The sequence below is a fragment of the Eleutherodactylus coqui genome, chromosome 13 (genome assembly GCF_035609145.1).
Source record: "Eleutherodactylus coqui strain aEleCoq1 chromosome 13, aEleCoq1.hap1, whole genome shotgun sequence".
NCBI lineage: Eukaryota > Metazoa > Chordata > Amphibia > Anura > Eleutherodactylidae > Eleutherodactylus > Eleutherodactylus coqui.
In genome coordinates, this window is record NC_089849.1 from 54,527,607 (window position 1) to 54,547,397 (window position 19,791).

At 46.1% G+C, this 19,791-nt stretch overlaps 1 protein-coding gene across 1 annotated transcript in view; it reads right to left on the reverse strand.

Annotated features, from left to right (window-relative positions):
- Positions 1-19,374, reverse strand: part of ITCH (itchy E3 ubiquitin protein ligase) — a 65,772-nt gene extending 46,398 nt beyond the window's left edge. The window contains exon 1 of the mRNA XM_066587193.1: positions 19,249-19,374. The gene's annotated coding sequence lies outside the window, so the exon portion shown is untranslated. The remainder of the gene's footprint in view (positions 1-19,248) is intronic.
- Positions 19,375-19,791: the final 417 nt, after the last annotated feature.

The window sequence follows — 19,791 nt, forward strand, 5'->3', positions numbered from 1 at the left end:
TTGGTCTGGCTGACTTGTCTTGTTTATAGCCAATCTAATCATTGCACAGTGAATATCATTTCTTGCTGTCTGAATGTAAGCAAGGAGATTTTCATTTACGGAGGCTACATACCTATCTTGATCGTGCCCCGCTGGCACAGCTTCTTAAAGGGGAACTCTGGGCACAGACTAACATTTTAAAATTTAATGTACATCATTACAATAAGTCAATCTGTAATAGGTTTCCTGTACCCGGTCTAGCTACCTTCTTCATTTTCTATCTATCTGTCACGTGACCGTCTGCCTGAAAGATATCTCCACTCCCTCGGACATCTTATCCGCATTTGCTACTTCCTCCCCTGTCCATAGTCTCCACCATCCTGTGAGCAGTGCATTATGGGATAACAGGAAGGGGAAGTGCTGCACTGTATGTGCAGTTCAGAGTAAGTTGTAGGACCTGTGAGTTGTGGGCGGAGCTACAGCACAGGCCATTAAACAAGCTCCATGCATGCTGGGAGTTGTAACCGTTTGCAGCTGCGTTTACTGCACAACCGTAGATCGGCGGCTGCACGGGATGAGCGAGAGGGTCCAGGACAGGCGGATACAAGGTTGCCACTACTTAGCTGTACCTCATAGATTTCAACATTTTCAGAATTTCCATTTCATGCCGGGAAACCCCTTTAGCCCCTTCCCGCTCCATGACGTACCGGTACGTCATGGGAGCCTGGTACTTCGCGCAAGATCATGAATGACCTCGCGCTATCCCGCAGCAGGAGCCAGCTGTGAGTCACAGCCGGCGTCCCACTGTTAACCCCTTCCCTGCTGCGATCTAAGTAGATCACGGCAGGGAAAGAGTTCACAGAGGGATCGCGCTCCCTGTGTCTCCGGCCGGCTCTCGCGATGTCATCGCGAGAGCCCGGCCTGTCACCATGGCAACAGGGCGCGAGACACTGGCGTCCTGTATTGCCGATGCCTATGATCGCGGTATAAGCGATAAGGCATGGTAGAGCAGTAGCTCTGCCATGTCTTATGACAGCGATCATAGGCACAGTGCTGCAAGTCCCTCAGAGGGACTCAAATAATGTAAAGAAAAGAAAAGTGTAAAAAAAAGAAAAATGTAAAATGTAAAAAACCCCCTTCTTTATGCTTTTTCTAATATTAGCATAAAAAAAAAAAAAAAGGTAAAAAAATTTTTAAAATCCCACATATTGGGTATTGACGCGTCCGTAACGACATGTACAAAAAGTTGAACACGCTTTTTATTTTGTACAACAAAAAGCGTAAAAAAAAACCGCTAAAAAAACAGAGGCAAAATGCTAATTTTTAGCATTTTGCCTCACAAAAAATGCAATAAAAGTGATCAAAAAAGCCGTACATTCCCCAAAATGGTACCAATAAAAACTACAGCTCGTCTCGCAAAAAATAAGCCCTGATAGAGCTCCGCACATAGAAAAATAAACAAGTTACAGGACTTTGAATGCAGCTATAGAGAAAAAAAAGTTATGGCTTTTGAAAAATGGAGATGGAAAAATACCAAAAATCGCTTGGTCCTCAACGCCAAAATAGGCCATGTCATTAAGGGGTTAAAGGAGTTGCCCACTTGTAAACTATTAATGGACCATCAGCAGGTCACCAGTAGAAGATCAACAGGGAGAAGGACCCCCACCAATCAGCTAGTCGCTGGGCCTCTCTTCTTGTGCACCCAGTTGTTTTCTGCAGACAGCTCTGTTCCCACCACAGTGGCCAGTCTTGGTATTGCAGGCCCAGCTCATAATGAAGTGAATGGAGACTTGGCCTGCAATATGAAGCTTAGGCACTGTAGTTGGAACAAAGCGGCCTGCTTCCTGCAGAAACCAGCTCCATTGTATGAACGCAATAACCTAGCAAACAGCTGATATGTGGAGGGCCCGGCTGATAGACCCCTGCTGATCTATTTGTGGCCTATACTAGACAACCCCTTCAAATGTCAATATCCACTTTTGCATCCAATGTATGTATTTATAGGACCCGTCGGGTAAGGGGGACCAGCTGCATAGCTTTGCAGCCACGGCCCTACTGGCTCCAACTATAGCCCTCTTTTCCCTTTCCTCTTTTCTCTGTCCAGTTCCCAGTTTTGACAGCTTGGGCACATAACCCTCAACTGAATCCACTGTGGGTCTCTGGACCCTAACTTCAGGCATCATACATTCCTATGATACTGGAATACAGGAGAGCTGTAGTCAGCCCGAGACGCACCTCTATGGTACAGACGCGAAACAAATGCCAAAATCCGGTAGTATGATGACCTCACTAGCATTGTGGTCTCACCTGCATTGTATGGTACCCATCATACATAGACTCACATGTAGAAGAAAAAAAAAAAAAAAGTAAGCCATAAAGCATGTTTTTTACTGGATGTTATTGTTATGGAGTAGCGCTGTGTGTAGCACTACTGCAAAAAAGCATCCCCAACATGTAGTAGTGGGATGCAGGCTAAAAGGACACCCTGTTGGTGAATGGGAGCCTGCAGGCATGTGTAATGTATGTGCCAGAAGCCTTCTCAGTGCAAACAGCAGGCAGACAAAGCTAAACTCAGTGTGAAATCAGCCTAAGGGCTCATTCACACGGGGATCTGTAACTTCAGGCTGTCACGGCACATGTTGCAGGCGTTTTTTATGTATTTTTGTGGGATTTTTTTTACATACATATTCATTGCATTTTTTCACATTTAAAAAAATGCAAAAAAATTCCACAAGATGTTTGGGGGGGGGGGGGGGGGGGATGGTGCGGCTCAACGGACACGTCTTTTACACACAATCTGCTCCAAGGTTGCCAATTGTCAAACTCTACTGACACTGTAACCTAATGCGCTTGTATTTATATGTCGGTTGTAACCAAGCACCTGTGGAGTTCTCCCTTAGGCCTCATGTCCACAGGGATAGATCCGCAGCGGGTGTCCCGCACGTGTGATCCGCGCCCCATAGGGATGCATTGGACACCCGCAGGTAATTAAATACCTGCGGATGTCATTTTCCCTTGAGGCGCGGATTGCATGTGCGGGAAAACACCCACAGCATGCTCCATTTCAGTGCGGGTCTCCCACGGGGACAGCTCCTGCAGGCTTCTATTAAAGCCTATGGAAGCCGCCCGGTCCGCAGCACACCCGCAGCCGAATACCTGCTCTCCAGCCTGGGAGCGCGGGAGAGGAGTTCAAAAAACAAATAGAGTGCACAGCGCATGGGCACGGCACGCTACCAGTGTGCCGAGGACATCTGCCGGGCCAAAGAAAGAAGATCCAGCCGCGACGCAGAGAAGATCCGCAGTAATACTTACTTTTTAGCCTCATGTCCACGGGAAAGGAGGGACCCGCTGCGGGATTCTGCATTAGAGAATCCGCAGCGGGCCTGATTTTTCCCGTGGACATGAGGCCTAAATCTGAAAAACTTACGATGTATTCAAAGTTTATTTACTGTATGGGATATTTATTGTTCAATAAAGAGAGTTAAAAAGGCAGCCCAATTGATGGCACTTTTCCCCCCACTGTCTCCTGGCAACATGTGCAAAAACGCGGTGAATACATATTAACCATTTTTACATGAACACAAAGCCTTGGAGCGATTCTGATGCTTAACTACAGAAGAAAATAGGACAGGACGCGTTTTTTTTTTTGTTTTTTTTTAAAATGTGATCAGTCCGCAAATACACCGACGTATATCAATGGTGCCGTATGCTGTCCATAGTATAGCTGTAACAAATATGGACCTCATACAGACAGAAAATACGTCCCTGAGCACGGGCCCTGAGAAGCACTGGAACAAACAAAAGTTTATTCACGAAGCGGTGCGCCTGTACCCCCGGATACGATCAGGACAGGTTGTATAAAACGAATAGGAGCTTCACAGAAAAGGAATACCCCCTTCCACTTCCACACAAGTAAGAGGTTATACGGTCACGTTCACACGGGGAGTATACGCCAGGTATTCTATGCCGTGGATTGCAGACTCCGTGTAATAGAAAGTGGATGAAATTTCAAGACGCGCTGCAGAAAGGGAAAACTGACCGCTGGCGCGGATTTTATGATCCGCACAAAGTCAATACAAAGTATACGGTAAACATGAAGATCACTCATAAATATCAAGCTCTTACTTTATATCCAACAAGGCGCTCCCTTTAAAAACAAAAATGTAAATAAGTAAAGACACTTTCCCTTCTTCTAGAGTCATCGGGAAATCCCAGCACCGCGTGCCAAGGAGCATGCATGGGATTCACCTCTGGCACACAGTCTACCTGGACTGGCACCTCTGGGGGCAGCCGCACGTTTGTGGAAGAGAAAGTCTGCAGTCTGTAACAATAAGAACAGAAGACGACTCAGCGGCCAATGTGACTATTGTTGTCACATCAGTAAAGTCCAGACGCTTCAACCATTTTACTCTAGGCTTGTCATATTAAGGGAAAACCTGAACATCCATGGCCAAATAGGAGGCAGAATCAGTGAGGGGCCGGACCTCTTCTACAAGCGGGATGCTCCTTCGTGAGCCTGGAGGACCCCCAAGCCAATGATGCACTCATAGCACTTAGACATCTCCAGAATATGCACATTGTGGTACCTCTAAGTTATAAGCCAAATGGACCAGGAGCGTGCCCAAGGTCCATCGTTCATACGACCAACAGCAGTCTACAATAAGGACCGTAAGAGGACTTGCTAATGAGGTACGTAGGGTACTGAAACTGGATTTGCAGTAGTAGTTGGCCCAATATTCACGGGCGGATTTGAATTGCGGAATCCATAATTCAAGTCACCCATAAAGATAAATGGGCGTCTGCACGGTAATTAAAACTTGCGGATTCATTTTGCGGACCTTTTATTCCGGACAACAAATCCCAGCATGCTCCATTTCAGTGCGGATCACGCACAAACAGCTCCCATTGAAGTCAATGGAAGCTGTCGAATCCACGGCCCGCCCGCAGTTGACACTGCGGACAGGCCATGGATCCCACGGGAGAGGAGGAGAATTTAAAAAAAAACAAAAAAAAAAAAACTGTACTGTGCATGTCTGACAGTGAGCCGTGCGGACCATCCGCAGTACAGATATCCTTGCAGAAGAGAGGTCTGCGCAGATGCCGCCGCCACCTGCCTGCACAGGTATGCAGGGTCCCGCACGCAGAATCCGACCCCGCCCGTGGACATGAGGCCTTGAGGTTCTTCGGTGGTTCACATTCAGTTCACATATCTTGTGAATATAATATGGACACTAAAATGGGGCCTTTAGAAGGAATAATTTGCATCCAATTAAGAACTCTGCGTCTGAACACTTGTCCGCAATGACTAATAGGATTACAGGGCAGACCCAGGTCAGGACTAGCATGTAACCAGTCATTTGGTTAAGTGTACTTACAGGAGATGCCTGATCCGCTTTATATGTAAAAGAAGAGAAAAAGGCTCATTTCTTGCATAGCACGTTGCAGGAGGAAGGTTACCTTTCCACGAGGCCCGAACAGTTGCTTGAAATAGCAATTTTCGGCGGTAGTCATCCCATGTACACTCGGCCACCGACAAGGCACTGAGCGAACAACAAAGCAACCAGCGAGCGTCTTCTCGCTCCGTGTCAACAGAAGTCCTCCAATCTTTGAGCAATGTGAATGGAGGCGGGCGGCTGGAAGAGATCTCTGGCCTCCATTCACTAACCAACTATTTCTGCGGGGGAAGGGGGGGGGGGAGGGGGGGCGTTTATGTGCCTAAGAATGGTCCCATGTAAAGATATCTTAAAGATAAGGGCCATTAAAGGAAAGTTTTTCAGGAAGCCTTAAAAAAAAAAAAAATCCAACTGCCTGCTCCCCTCCCCAAACATCTACTGTCAATGGAGTCAGACCACCACCATAGACATTAGACGGTCATCTGTCCTCGGCAGGTTCAGACGCTGTTCAAGGCTAGGTGCACACTGGGGTATATTCGGGCTGTGTACTGTCCATGTAATTCCACAGTCAAAACATACCCCATCACAGCCAATAAGATATGCACATGGACCTCATGAAAAAAAAAATATTAAAAACTCACGGCATATCCTAAACCGGATTCACGGACAAGAATGAGGAAATGCAATGCCCCTGAACATGCATCGCCTGTGCCCGATAGCAAATGGACTGGCAAAAATTGCAGTCACGGCTGTGTGGCACCTAGTCTTACATGTACAACAACATAATGGTATCTGGCAAAGTCAAGTTGTCCTTGTACTACAAGTAAGGCCATTTGTTTCATTGTCTTAAAGAGAATCTCTCTGTTCTGGCTCATGGGGTGGCCGACTCCCTCTACGGTACCCATATGCCCCAGTGGCACATATGGGCACGAGTGGTCTTTAGGAGCTAAATCCTTTAACAAATCGATATATGTCCTAACAGGGTGAATGCTATAAGGGACTACAAGGGGTGAATGCTATAAGGGACTACAAGGGGTGCTAGAAGTCCTTGGCTTTGTGATCATCATATCATTTGAACGCTCAATCTCTGCAATACTTTGTGAGCAAATTTGGGCAAGATCTCATGTGCCATTCTTATTACGCAGGTTTGAAGACAATATGGTAGAGTCTGTGGCAGATCTCACTGCAAGGAGGAGCAGAGCGGTGATGCAAGTTCCCATTTCTAAAAGGGATGTCGGCCAAAGATATTCACGGCGACATGGTACAAACATTAAGCGACGTGCCTTTTATACTACACAATGAAAAATTGGGTTGCCAAATCTAAAATCAGCCACACAGACGATGAAGACTGCTCGAGATGACATCCAGTGGTGCCGTTCCAGAAACGCCATCCATGACAGGTTCCTGGAAGACCACCGAATTTCTACCAAGACGATAGCCGAGGCTCTGAACATTTCCAAAGAGTTGGGCCCATAATTCGCCATCATCTGGACATGAGGAAGATGTCAGCCAAGTAAGTCCGAAATGTTTGTCAGCAGATCAAATGCGTGCCCAAGTGCAAGTCTTTGGAGAAGTTCTACAGCTGCCAACCAAAGAATTATTTGAAAGGGTTGAAGAAGCTGCAACACTGCAGTCAGAAGTGCATCAACATCCAAGGGGACTATGTAAAGTAATTACAATTTCTTTGTTCTATGTTAATTTTTTGTGGCCAAAGCCAAGGACTCATCAGCGCCCCCTCGTATAACTCCGCTAGCTTCACTACTGTGAAAACTGTAACCTCTGTGCCAAACAAGAGCAAGGAGTGGGAGCCTGCATTGTGACACAAGTGAAAGCTATAAGCCAACTCTCATGAGGTAAGCACCGTAGATCACGCCCTGAGAGGGTGATGGAAGGTGATCACGCAGGCTTCTGCCCGTGTGTTGGAATACATAGAGCACAACAAGCGCTGTAGGCTAAAGTCTGCATTCTTCTCTACTGAAAAGCAGTACGAGAAAGAACAAGGAAGAGGAAAGTAGAATCATGCCGAGGAAAACCATTACCACTTCAGACTGTTACTTTAATTACTCCTTGAAAGAAAGGAGCCCAGCATCTATGATACTGGAAAAGGGGTTATCTAACCACCATTTATCACCTACCCACGGGAGAGGTAATAAGTGATCACTAAAGGTCTGTTCGCTGGAACCTACAGGAATCTTGAGAACAGCGAACTCCGAGTTCCCCAGCTGAATGGCGTGGCACTGCGCATACGTGATGACGGTTCCACTCACTTCTATGCGGCTGATGAAGATAGCCGATTGTATCTCCATGGTCAGTAAATGAAGAAGTGGTAGCCATGCATGTACGCCATAACTATTCACCCGTCAGACTATAGGTGCTCTGTTCTGGTAATCCAGTGGTCAGACCCCAACGACCAATCATTTCTCACCAATCTTGTGAAGAGGCACCTAATGATTTTGCTGCAATAAAAAGCAAATATCACTGAACTTAAAGGCAACCTATTCTAAAAGAACCATAAACTAAATTATATTACTTATAGGCCAGGTCTTGCCGATTCCATGGGTGCAATTTTTATACTTAGCGGGCTCCCAGTCCCCGTGCCGTTCCCCCGGGAAGTCCGTGCTCGGTCAGTCAGTAGGACTCTTCATTCAGTCCGTGCCGTGCGCTCCACTGCTCTGTATGGGAGAGCATGTACACAGACTGAATGGCAAGAGTCACGTTGACAGACCGAGCCTCGACTTCCCATAGTGACAGTGCCGGACCAGGAAAGCCCGGCAAGTATAAAAATGACACCACTGGACTCACCGGGAACTGTCTTCTAAGCACCATAACTTAGTTTACGATGCTTCTAGAAGGTGTCAGGTTCCTTTTAAAAGACAATGTTTCAGCAAAGACATTATTGGCATAACACTAGGATATGCTACCAATGTTCAACTGGTCTGACCACTGTGCTGCTTGCCAATTGCTAGAATGAAGTGGCAGGCACCCAACAAAGGGCCGAGCCACGTCATCTCCTGTTGGGTAGCCACTAACTATTATGACCAAAGGTAAAAAAAAAAAAAAAAAAAAAAGGTTAAATTTTTTTTAAACGGTAGACAAGAGTGGTCTTTTCTAATACTACGGTCCCTTGTTCCAACGCTCAGCGAGGGGGAAATCGCACTGGCTGCTTGTTCGCTACCGATCGGACATTCATCGAATACAAAAGATATATAAAAACATACAAAACTAGTTCAAGGGAAAAAAGTGGTCTATAGCAACCAAACATTTTATAGCTCTCAGTGGTTGTTTTTTTCTGGGGTTTGAGAGGGATGGTGGGTTGGAGGAGGAGGGGGGGAAATACACTTTTTTCTTCTGCCTTTAGGTGAAGTCACGAAATAAAAAAAGGTTGTAAATATGAAATGTATGCAATGGTGGCGACACTACGTTTCTCACTTTTCGGCCAGCTAGTCTAAAGCAGATTGCCCTTTGTTCCCACTCTCTGTACATATGATATTCTGTCATATATGCTCCCACACTTTTACTACTGGACATGTATATTATCTCATAGGTGAGTGAAAACAGATCAATTTGCTTTGCGGATCAGCTGTGCACGTAAATATTTATTACCCAAGCCAGGGCTGCGGAGTCGGTAGGCCGAACCTTCGACTTCTCAATTTTCCCAGACTCCGACTCCTCCATACATAAGTGATAAATTAACTATTAGAATACAATTTCAGAACACATAAATTTACTAAAAATTGTATGTATATATATATATATATATATATATATATATATATATATATATATATATATATATATATATATATATATATATATATACACACACCATACATTCTATGTTTTTTATCAGCCGGAGTGGGTACATTTCTACTGACTCCACAGCCCTGATCAAAACTATCCATGCAAAAGTGCAAAGTTTAAGGATGTTTGCTGTTGGCCGGCGGGTCGCCATGTGGATTAGAACTGATCATTGGCTGTGTCTGTGCATCGTAAACCCCGCAGAGAACATCCCGTAGTGATAAAACACAGCATTTCCAGGAGTTGTGGGAACATGTGAACACGGCCGTCAACCACTCCAGGAACCGATGCCGTCCGGCAGCAACACCACCTTTCTGGGAACGCGGGCTACCTGCTAATCAACTCTGTGATCGTTACGTTCTGTAATATTACAGAAGTATAGTTTACTCCCACTGCTTCCAGGAAGTCAATCATCACACAGACACACACTTGCCTTCAGTCGCCAACCACAAATGGAAATGTGTCAGTCAGCCATGTATACAAATCAAAGGACTGTCCAGTACAAAGACTAAAAGTTATCCCATGACACAAGTCGTCCCCGCAGGAGTCTGCAAATGTAAATAAAGAAACCCACTAATACTTTAAGGGTACGCTAACACGGGACGTATGTTCCATGGCATGTGCCGTGTATACTACTTACGGATTTTGCTCCGCAGTTGCTGGGGAATTCACTCTATGCATTACAAAAGGGTGAAAACTGCGGCATAAACCCTTTAGACCCGGCAATAGTTCGTGTTTTTCAGGATTTCTACAGTATTACTTGTCCTTTTAATAAACTTTTGTTGTATTAATATAATAGCTTTTCAATGGCTTTAAATAACTAACATTATTATCAGAGTCATGTTAAATGTTGCTACATCTGTAGCCCGTTGCACAGTGGGAGGACAGGCGCAGTGAATGAGACTGAGGTCGGAGAAGTCAGACCCCCACAGATCGTGAAGTCATGTAGTGATGGAAATAATCGGAATCAAGTGAATTCCATGGTTTCACGCAGCTAACTCCTCTGATCCGCTGAAGATATCCACAAATAAACGCCCGATTCCAGGAGTGTGAAATATCCCATCATTGCGCTACAGACCTGTCCACAACTGCGGGGTCTGGAGGTCCTTCCGAGTATTGGATCCCCGAGGCTCCTGAAGTTATCACGCCAATTAGGAGACAAACCATTTCTCTAAAATAATCTAATGCAAATCTCTAATTCCGTCATGTAGAACGGCTCCAAAGTCCAACGTAAAGGCAATAAAACCCCAACAGTGGCGCTATAATGCCGCCTCCAGCCGTTATCGCAGCCGCACACAAGCAGGATAAAACACTCTGCATGACCACATTAGTGAAGGGACATTGCTGTTTGGGTTTTTGCTAAGTAACAAATGTTGCAGTCGGGAGGTACCGGCGCTTGAGGAAATTTGTACGCCAATCTATAGGTATGCCTTCCACCCCGTAGTGATGGCCAATACACCTTCCTAACGGACCTCACTAATGGGCTTTAAACCTGCACACACATCTTGTTAAGGCGGTGGCTTGGCAGACGAGTGACCGCCAGGCTCCTGCTCTAACAGCCAGGAGCAGAGAAGTCTCAGATTCCTGTCAGTTTAACCCCTTACATGCCACAATCAATAGCAACTGAACCGTGCAAGCAGATGGCAGGGGAATGGGACTCCTTTTGTCACCCTTCAATGAAATCACAGCGGTACGAATAAGTTGTCATGGCGGCCAGAGGTTTGACAAAGGCCTCCATGTCTGCCGTGTCAACATGTACCGCGCTCATAGTGACCAAAACACTGAAAATATTTTATCTTGCACAGTCAACTCCATAAGGGCTTATTCACATGAATGTATACTGGCCGGCATTTTCACGGCCGGCCGATATACGCTACCATGTGATCCACTAACTCAGAGTATATGCCGTTGGGCAGAGGGAGACAGCTTAGCTCTGCTAAGCTGTCTCCCCCTTCCCTCCCCCCTACCCCTCTGTCTGTTTGCGATGGAAGGGGCAGGGGGCGGAGCTAAGCTCCTACCCCTTGTACATAGCCAGCATAGGGAGGAGCGGAGCTAAGCTCATTCATGTGAATAAGCGGAGCTCCACCCCGTACCACCCCTCCCATTGCTGGCTGCGGACAACGGGCGGGGGCTTAGCCCCACCCCCCATTGCAAACAGCCGGAGGGGAAGAAAGAGGAGGAGAAAAGGTTAGGGAGTTTAGCAGTCATGCTACTAAACTCTCTCCCATCTCCCTTCTCCGGCCACTCTCATTGCCTCCCAAAGGAATCTATGGCAGCGGCCGTAGTTCGGCCAGGAAGTTAGTTCAAGGACTAGCTTTCCGGCCGGGCACTTTTATGCTACGGGAGTACGCCTGTGTGACCTAATGCATTGGAATATAATGCATCTGATGGTAGCATATATCATCCGGCCGTGCAAATGGTGGCCAATATACACTCATGTGAAGAAGCCCTAAGAGTAACTAAAAAAAGTAATACCTGAATTGCGATAGTCTGCAAATAATGATATTTTACTGTGGAGTCCATTGAACAGAATGGGGCCTAGTACTGAACCCTGTAACTCCCCACTAGCAACGGCGGCCCAATCAGAGTACGATCCATTTATTACCTCCCTCTGCTATCTATTAAATTAGAGAAAATTCAAATATCACCGTTTGTCAATTGGACCCGATATCTACAAGGTAAAGCTGTTCACCGATTAGTTTTGGGCCACAATGACAAAACCGTTAACTTCCTTCCCGCATCGTCTTCATCCTCTGGAACGGTTTGAGCGTTTCAGGTCTTACAATAAAAACCATCCAAGCTGGTAGTCGCACCCCTCCACATGTCCACAAACACTTATAAACTTAGGCTTTCAGAGACTGACGCACTATATCCTAGATCTAGGCGGTAATTTGTCCGAATCCTTAACCCCTTAAGGACCAGACACTTTTAGGGCTGTTACCCATGTGGCGGTTTTACTGCACTATTTTTTTCGCTGCGTTTCTTTTCCTGTGACATATAGGGATAATTTTTTAATATCTTTTCACTGACTTTTTTCTGTTTCTTAGTATTATTGGGAATAAAAGGCTGAGGGGAAAAGAAATGATTTTTTAAAAACATTTAGTTGTTTTCTTTTCTATTAGTAAAATAAAGTTTAGCAACGGGTTCCTCGTTTTGATAATATGTATAGTTTTGGATTAGAGGGCACATACGGTAATGGTTTTGATTGGCGTTGGCTTTGGGTCATTCTCTTTTTAATGTATATATTTTTATTTTATTCTGTTTTTTTTAAACTTATTTATATAACTTTTTTTTTGCCATCTATGACCCCTATGACATCATAAAAGACTATCAGAGTTGGAAGCGTTGCAGAAGGACTTCTACAGCTTTACTTGGGCAAATAGACCCCCTCGTATTTCAAAACGTGTCATGTACTTCCATAAGCAAACTAGCAGCTAGATTGTCGCATGCTTCTCAATACTGTAACCGATGACCCACTACCATTCAGACTGGAGTCAGCTTTCCTTATCCCCTGGCAGCTCTTATGAGGTCTAAGGATTCGGTTTCCCACCTTTCACCTTCCTCAGCCTGGGTACACCCTACTCATTGGCTCTACAGAGAGCGTCCGATTCAAATGTAAGTCACAACCATTGGCTTCTACTGTTGACCAATATTGGCCAACCTTGCTTTTTCCATAGTATTCCTTTTCGAGACTTTCTTGGGTGGACAACTCAAGACTAGTTCAATCACATGATTTTCTTAACCATAAGAAGCTCCTCACCTTATCCATGTTTCGCTTCCATTACTCTCCACCTTCTATCAGCTCCACTGGGTACAATGGACTCTTAGTCTACTTTCAAATCCTTCCTCTTCCTCTAACCCCGCTATGCTATCCTGGATACACAACATGTCAAACTGCTTCCATTTATGATGGAGTGGCAGACATATTCGTGGCACTACGTTACTTTCGAGATGGCATACTTGTTGTGAAACTTTGAGTAAAGGGAGCTGGCAATCCTCACTAACAGAAACATCACTTCACACAGAGGTTACTAGGTGTCACCTAAGCTTCATGCCATTTAATCCTTCAGTTTCTCCACTTTGTTTTTGGGGATGTCAATAGACTGAAGATATGTAACATATCCAATGGTCTTACCTGAAAGTAGTCCACAGATTCATAGGTAATAGAGGAAAGCCCAGCCTATGCATGTCCTAACCTACCTAGCATTTGTTTACTAGGAGATAAACCCCCGAGGAGCCCTCCACCCTATTTTAAGCCTTGTCAGTATATATTCCTAGCAACGCAAAAACATATAGCTTCCAAATGGAAACCTCATTCTCCAAATCGGAGCTGCAATTGTGTGGATTACTAGTATAATGCAAGCCGTCTGGATACGAGAACACGATATCAGCGATCATCCTCCTCCTCTCCAGATATGATATGCCCTTATAGAGTTGTATATGCAGCCCCCTGATGTATGGCATTACTTCTTGTTTTCCCTTTTCTTGCTACTGCTGGCCTATATCTTTGTGTACCATGTAATCCTACATATGTTCATTCCTCCTACTTGATTGCAAAATACCACGCTCTTGTTTATTACCGTGAACCTAGAGATAGCAATAAAGTTTGTTTGACACTAAAATATACAACTGGCGCTCCTCACCCCCCCCCCCCCCCCAAAAAAAAAGCCCTTATATGGCTATGCCAACAAGTTATGGCTCTTGCAACGCAGCAATGAAAATCACCTTGTCTTTAAAGGCCCATTTAGACGTACTGATTGTTGAAAAATCCTTAAAAAACTACTTAAAGTGCGCGATAATCATTACGCCTAGACACGAGCCATCGCGCACTGTTCATTCGTTGTTCACTTTCAGCCACAATTCCAAAACAACTATCGGCGGCTCGTTCCCTTCGTTACATTTAAACATTCCCCGCTCAGCGCTCCACACGGAATGTGAACAGTTCCCAACAATGATCTGCCTGTCTAAACAGGCTGTACGAGCGCAAACGATTGTTAACGAGTTAGCCGTGATGTCACTCACTTGTTCGAATGAGAATTGACTTGTGTAAAAGGGGCATCAGAGGGGAAAAAGGCTCACTAAGGGGTTAATTGTTATTGTCCGAACAACATTGTAACAACTGATAATGACGAGCAACAGGAACCTTATAAAGAGTGAATATCAAAGCGTCTCCCAAGCTTGTATACAATAACCTGTTCCTTCTCAGGTCCACACGGAGTGCTGGGAGTCAGAGAAACGGCCATCGCAAAGGTTCATCGCTGAACACGAGAGCTGCTGATAATGCCGGAGATTCCTACTTTGCATCCATTCGCTACTTTACTAACCCAAGTCAAAGAAGCAACAACCTTCCTTGGTCAACCAATTCTACAGAAAGTCTAAGGCTGGCTTCACACAGGGCAGATTAGCTGCGGAAATTCCGTCCAGAATTTCGCCGCGGCAAATCGACCCTCGGCCGCTAATCCCGGGATTAGCCAAAAAATGTGGACGAGATTTCTCAGAAATCTCGTCCACACGGGACGGCCAATCCGTCGTTGCGGATTTCTTGGCCGCAGCATGTTCATTTTTTTGTCCCCCATTACGGCCACGCTCTCCTTTATGGGAGCGCCGGCCGCAACAGAAACGCGTGCGGCCAGGCCGCTCCAAAGCCCGCGGCAATCTGCCACTGCGGAAAAAGGCTGAAAGACAACGATGAGCGGTGGCTTAACTAAACTGCACGATGTCAGAGCAGGTAGACAATGATTATCGCTCAAAAGACGGCTTTTGAGCGATAATCGTGTCTAAATGGGCCTTGGTGAGAAAACAATCTTATTAAGTCGGACACGAATGACCAGAGAGAGTGTTACATTATATTAGGGAGTCTTAAAAAATATAATAGCAGCATATATGATTGGGGACGGCAGCCGTCAGGTTTGCCATCATACAGTAGATGCTGCTATTATATTTTTGGGCTATTTGATATAATGTAATACTCTCTTTGTCCACTAGTCTTCAACTTTATAAGATGTTGTTTTCTCTCTAAGGGCGGTCTCACACGGGCGATCCAGATTCCGCATGTGGGAGCCTGCAGTAGAGTCCGGCTCTGACCCCGGCCAGCGACTCTGCGTACCTTCACTTTTCTGTGTTGCAGATGACCGCGGACACTCGCTGTCGGTCATGCGCAGTACAGATTTTTTTTTTTTAGATATAGTTTTTTCCCGTGCCGTTGCTAGGTGATGACGCAGGTATCCACATTGTCAATCACTATCCGCTCATCTGAGCGGGCATGCAAATGTTCTATTTTTTTCAATGTGTGCGGAATACCGCGGATCGTCCACGCGGGTGACGATCGCTGATTTCGCCGTTGAAGAGAGCGGCCTGAGCACTGCTGCACTTTATGGTTATTAGTATGTGTCCTTCCTACTCATCACTGTGTGGCTTTTGGCAGGCCTGTATCTGTTCTGCGCACCGCTAGTCTGGATACCGTCCCGGTTAGTTTATGATAGTGTGGTAATAAATATATTGTCTTGTTATTTTAGAGCGATTGGCTGCGATCCTGTTTGGGTGTAGAAGTCCGCAGAAAAAAAAAAAGGAAGAAGTGGAAACTTAAGAGAACTGAAACCAAGTGAAGGATTTCCGTTTGGGTTCCGTCTTGCTGAAAAAGGAAATGTTTATTTAAAGGGGACCCGCCTCGTCCCCGCAGTTCTATAAACTAAGTTATGGTGCCGTTAGGTTGCCTTCACACTGGCGAGCGCGATATCGCCGCGGGAAAATTGCAACAATTTCGCATATTTGCTCGTGCGATGCTTTTTCCTTGAAAATCAACGCAGCATCCAGCCTATATCTCATGCGATAGACAATAAGAGCTAAGGTAAAAAACGCATTGCATGGACATCGCAAGTTCGTGTGTTGCAATTCGATAAATCGGAGGCTCCATAGGCTGCATGGGCAAGAGAAAAAAAAAAATAGCAAAATGCTGAAAGATTAGGCAGGCAGCAATGTCGAAATCTCGCAGCTTATAGAGGAGATCGCACATGGGAATGAAGCCATTGAAACTTATGGGTTTCATAATTCGGCATCGCTCAAAAATGGCGCAATTCTCACCAGTGTGAAGGCAGCCTTAGGGGACTTTACAGGGAGTTGTAATTGGGTGATGTCTTTTTTTTTTTTATACTTGTCCGCTCCCACGATCTGGAGCTTCCCTGTCGATTTTTCTAAAGGATCGGTTTGCTTCAGTTGCGATCAGTAAGACGTGCGCGTTTTTTTGTTTTGTTTTGAAAAGAAAAATACGAATGCGTAAATAATGGATGTAAGACCGCCGATGCGATCCCAACCTAATATATCTTTAAAATTGGCCAGATGTGGATCTGACACTTATCACTACAGCCCACGGGGATCTGTGGCTGTCATGTTTTTTTCCCCATGGATTTAACCCTTTCCAATCCATTTATTTTTTCTCACCCTTTCTCCCCAGCTCCAAATAAACTGGAGCTGGGGAGAATGGGTGAGAAAAAAATACATTTTCTCTGCACCCTCCTGAACTGACTTCCGCATTCTCCTTCTGCCTCGGCGATCATGTGACCGCTGGGGTCAGGTGGCACCTGGAGGTCAAATGATCGCCGGGCCGGGAGACAGAAGGAGAATGCGCAAGACGCCTGTCAGGTAAGCAGGTCCTCCCACGGTGCAGGCTCCCGGCTCGGCGTTCATGTGACCGCCGGGGGTCAGGTAACACCGGCGGTCACATGATCGCCAGCCGGAATCTATGCATTGCATAGCGCTAATTGAGCGCTATATAATGTGTAAAGGAGAAGGCAGAAAGGGTTAAAAACCCTTTCTGCCTTCTCCTTGGGGGTCCTCGATGAGGACCAGTGCAGGAGTGCATCTGCACCCGATGTGTCTGACGATCGGGTGCAGATCCACTCCTGCACTGCAGTGTTGGGCCTGTCCCGACATCGGAGCTGTGGAGGAAAATGATGATGTCGGGGCAGGCCCGACATTGGACTGGAAAGGGTTAACCCTGTCAATGGACAAAGTCTGTGTGGGAAATTCTGATGCGTTTCTGCTCCGATTTTTGCCAAGAAGTACTTCTTGGTGGAAATCCGTGGGGAACCACATTGACAGGCCACACACAGATTTTGTGCATTGACGGGGTTAAATCTGTGGAAGAAACATAACAGACAGCCATATTTAAATGAGGAATTCGCAACATGAATTTTATCGTGTGACATACCCTAGAGGGCATGAGGGGAACAACAACCCATAAGCCGTGAATCAATGATACAAACCAAAACAAATGGCATCTAGTAAGAAATGTTCTGCTTTTCAGCAAACCAGTGCCGTGAAGCTCGGCCCGATATCGCGCTCATCAACGCGCTATTTACCCACGGATGCAGGGCGCTTTTCAGGTAAAACCTCATTGCATCGGTGAAGTTCAGATCCTCTCATGAAGTTTCAAGTAGGATAGAGAATTAGAGGGGTTTCATGCACGTCACATGCCCTGCGAGAGCCATGCCAGGCAATAAGACGCCCATTGAACGAGAAAAGGCAGGAGAGGGTGCGGGAAAAAACAGGAAAATAAGTTGCTGATATACATGAATCCATTTAAAAGAATGGGGTTCATATTTGCGCGTTTCGCAGCACACAAACATCGGGTGCCCAGAAGTGGCCTTAAGGCATTCGGCATTACTGACACCCCCTATGGTCCGTAGGAACCGTCACATAAAGGGCCCGGTCACGTAGGCGAATCTTCTTCCCGTATTGTTTACTGACCGACTACGGACAGCACGCAAACGCATTACAGCACGTCGCTGCACTCAGGTGTGCGTTCTGCATGCTGCTGCGCAAAATAAATGAAATCAGGTCACATGACTGCGAGGTGTTTATAAGCATGCTGCCAGTGAAAACAAAAAGTGACATCAATCGGGAGGTTAAAAAACAAACAAAAAAAGTAAGATACATATTGAACACACCCCTACCAATTCAGTGAAACTGGTCCGTCCCTCGCCGACCAACATAGCATACGCCCGTGTGAATGAGCCCTTATAGCATGGACGGCTTTTACCACTGTTGCGCCATTTCATCCGCGACTCTGAACGTAACCTCCGGCGCAGATAGCCTTGTCACCTTACACAACTCACACCCAGTAGTCCGGGTTCACATTTGCGTAGACTTCAACAGCTGTGAAGTCCAGAACAAAATAGCGCGACATGCGGGAATCCGCCAAGTATTCCGTCCGTTACGCACAGCCAAAAGCCTGCGCCAATCTGTACCAGGTTTGCCACGTGGGTAAATCAGGCGTCTTGGGGGGTTTTACACCAGATTTCCGTTCTCTAGGACCCGCCGTTTGATATATCATGAAAGAGTTGGAATAGAACTATAAGGGCTGTGCGGTTCATGACGACCCGCTGTATTAAGGTGAACTATACTTCCCCTCCGTGGCCGCCGCTGTGGTCCCGCTGATTGGTGTTGTGACAGATGATATCACAAGGAATCAGCTCATCGCTGCAGCGTCACATTCTGGAACTCTTCTGGTGCCGATGCCAGAAGAACGAGCGGCGACACTGCAGCCTCTGATTGGCTGCGGCGGTCACATGACATCATCTGTCACAACAACAATCAGTGGGACCACAGCGCTGGATATGGAGGGGTAAATATAGCTCATTTTATTATATTAACACAGGGGGTCCTACTGAAACGGGACAACGGCGCCAAGTAAAAGGTCTTCGGAACGCGAACGGCGAGACGTAAAATTCCGCACGTCACAACCAAGACGGTTTTCTTCACTCAATGGATTTTATTATGTATCTCCGTATCAGAAGCAAAGTTTGTAACCACAAAGTTATACGAAATAGGCCGCGCGAAACCGCGCAATTGTGCTGATACGCAATAACATACAGGGTTACGTGTAGGACGTCCCCCCAGACATCCCACCACATATATAGGGGCAACAGGTGACAGTTGTGTCCCTCAGGGATGACTATGGTGGGCTGACAGGACGGCAACAACATCCAGCACTGCGTAGTCCGACACCCAGCACCACCACACCAGCCACAACACAACCCAACTCCACAGCAATGTCCCCCCTGTGCCCAGCGACACTCACCACGCCAGGAAATAGCCTGACACAACACAGCCGGGGCCCGGAGGCGCTGTCAAAGCCAAACTCGTTTACTCGCCTCTTCCGCCCCGGTGAAGATGGCAGCGGCCGGTCTAAAGGAGGAAACGACAATCTATACTACGCATGCGCAAGAGGCGACACAACACAGAATGTCTAAAAGCAATAAAGCTTTAGTTGAGAGAGGCGTGGCGCAACCCAGCGCTTGCGTAGTGGACGCGGTTAGTACGGCGCATGCGCGGAAGTGGATGTGTCAAAATAGTGTTCGTAGTTTTGTCAATAAAGTTTGCTTAGAAAATAAAATTGACAGGCGGGAAATTTGTAGAAGGCCGTCGTGTAAAGGTGTTTACTAAACACATATTGTTGCAGTAGTCACTCGAAGTCACAGCACTCCGTAGGCAAATTTATGATGAAGACTGCCGTGTCTATGTACAGCTTTAATGGCCAAAGTAGATATTAAACTGTGGCATTCATGCACGTTCCTTCATAATACTGTTGTTATTAGCCGTAAGAGCAAGCTCAGACCTTTCC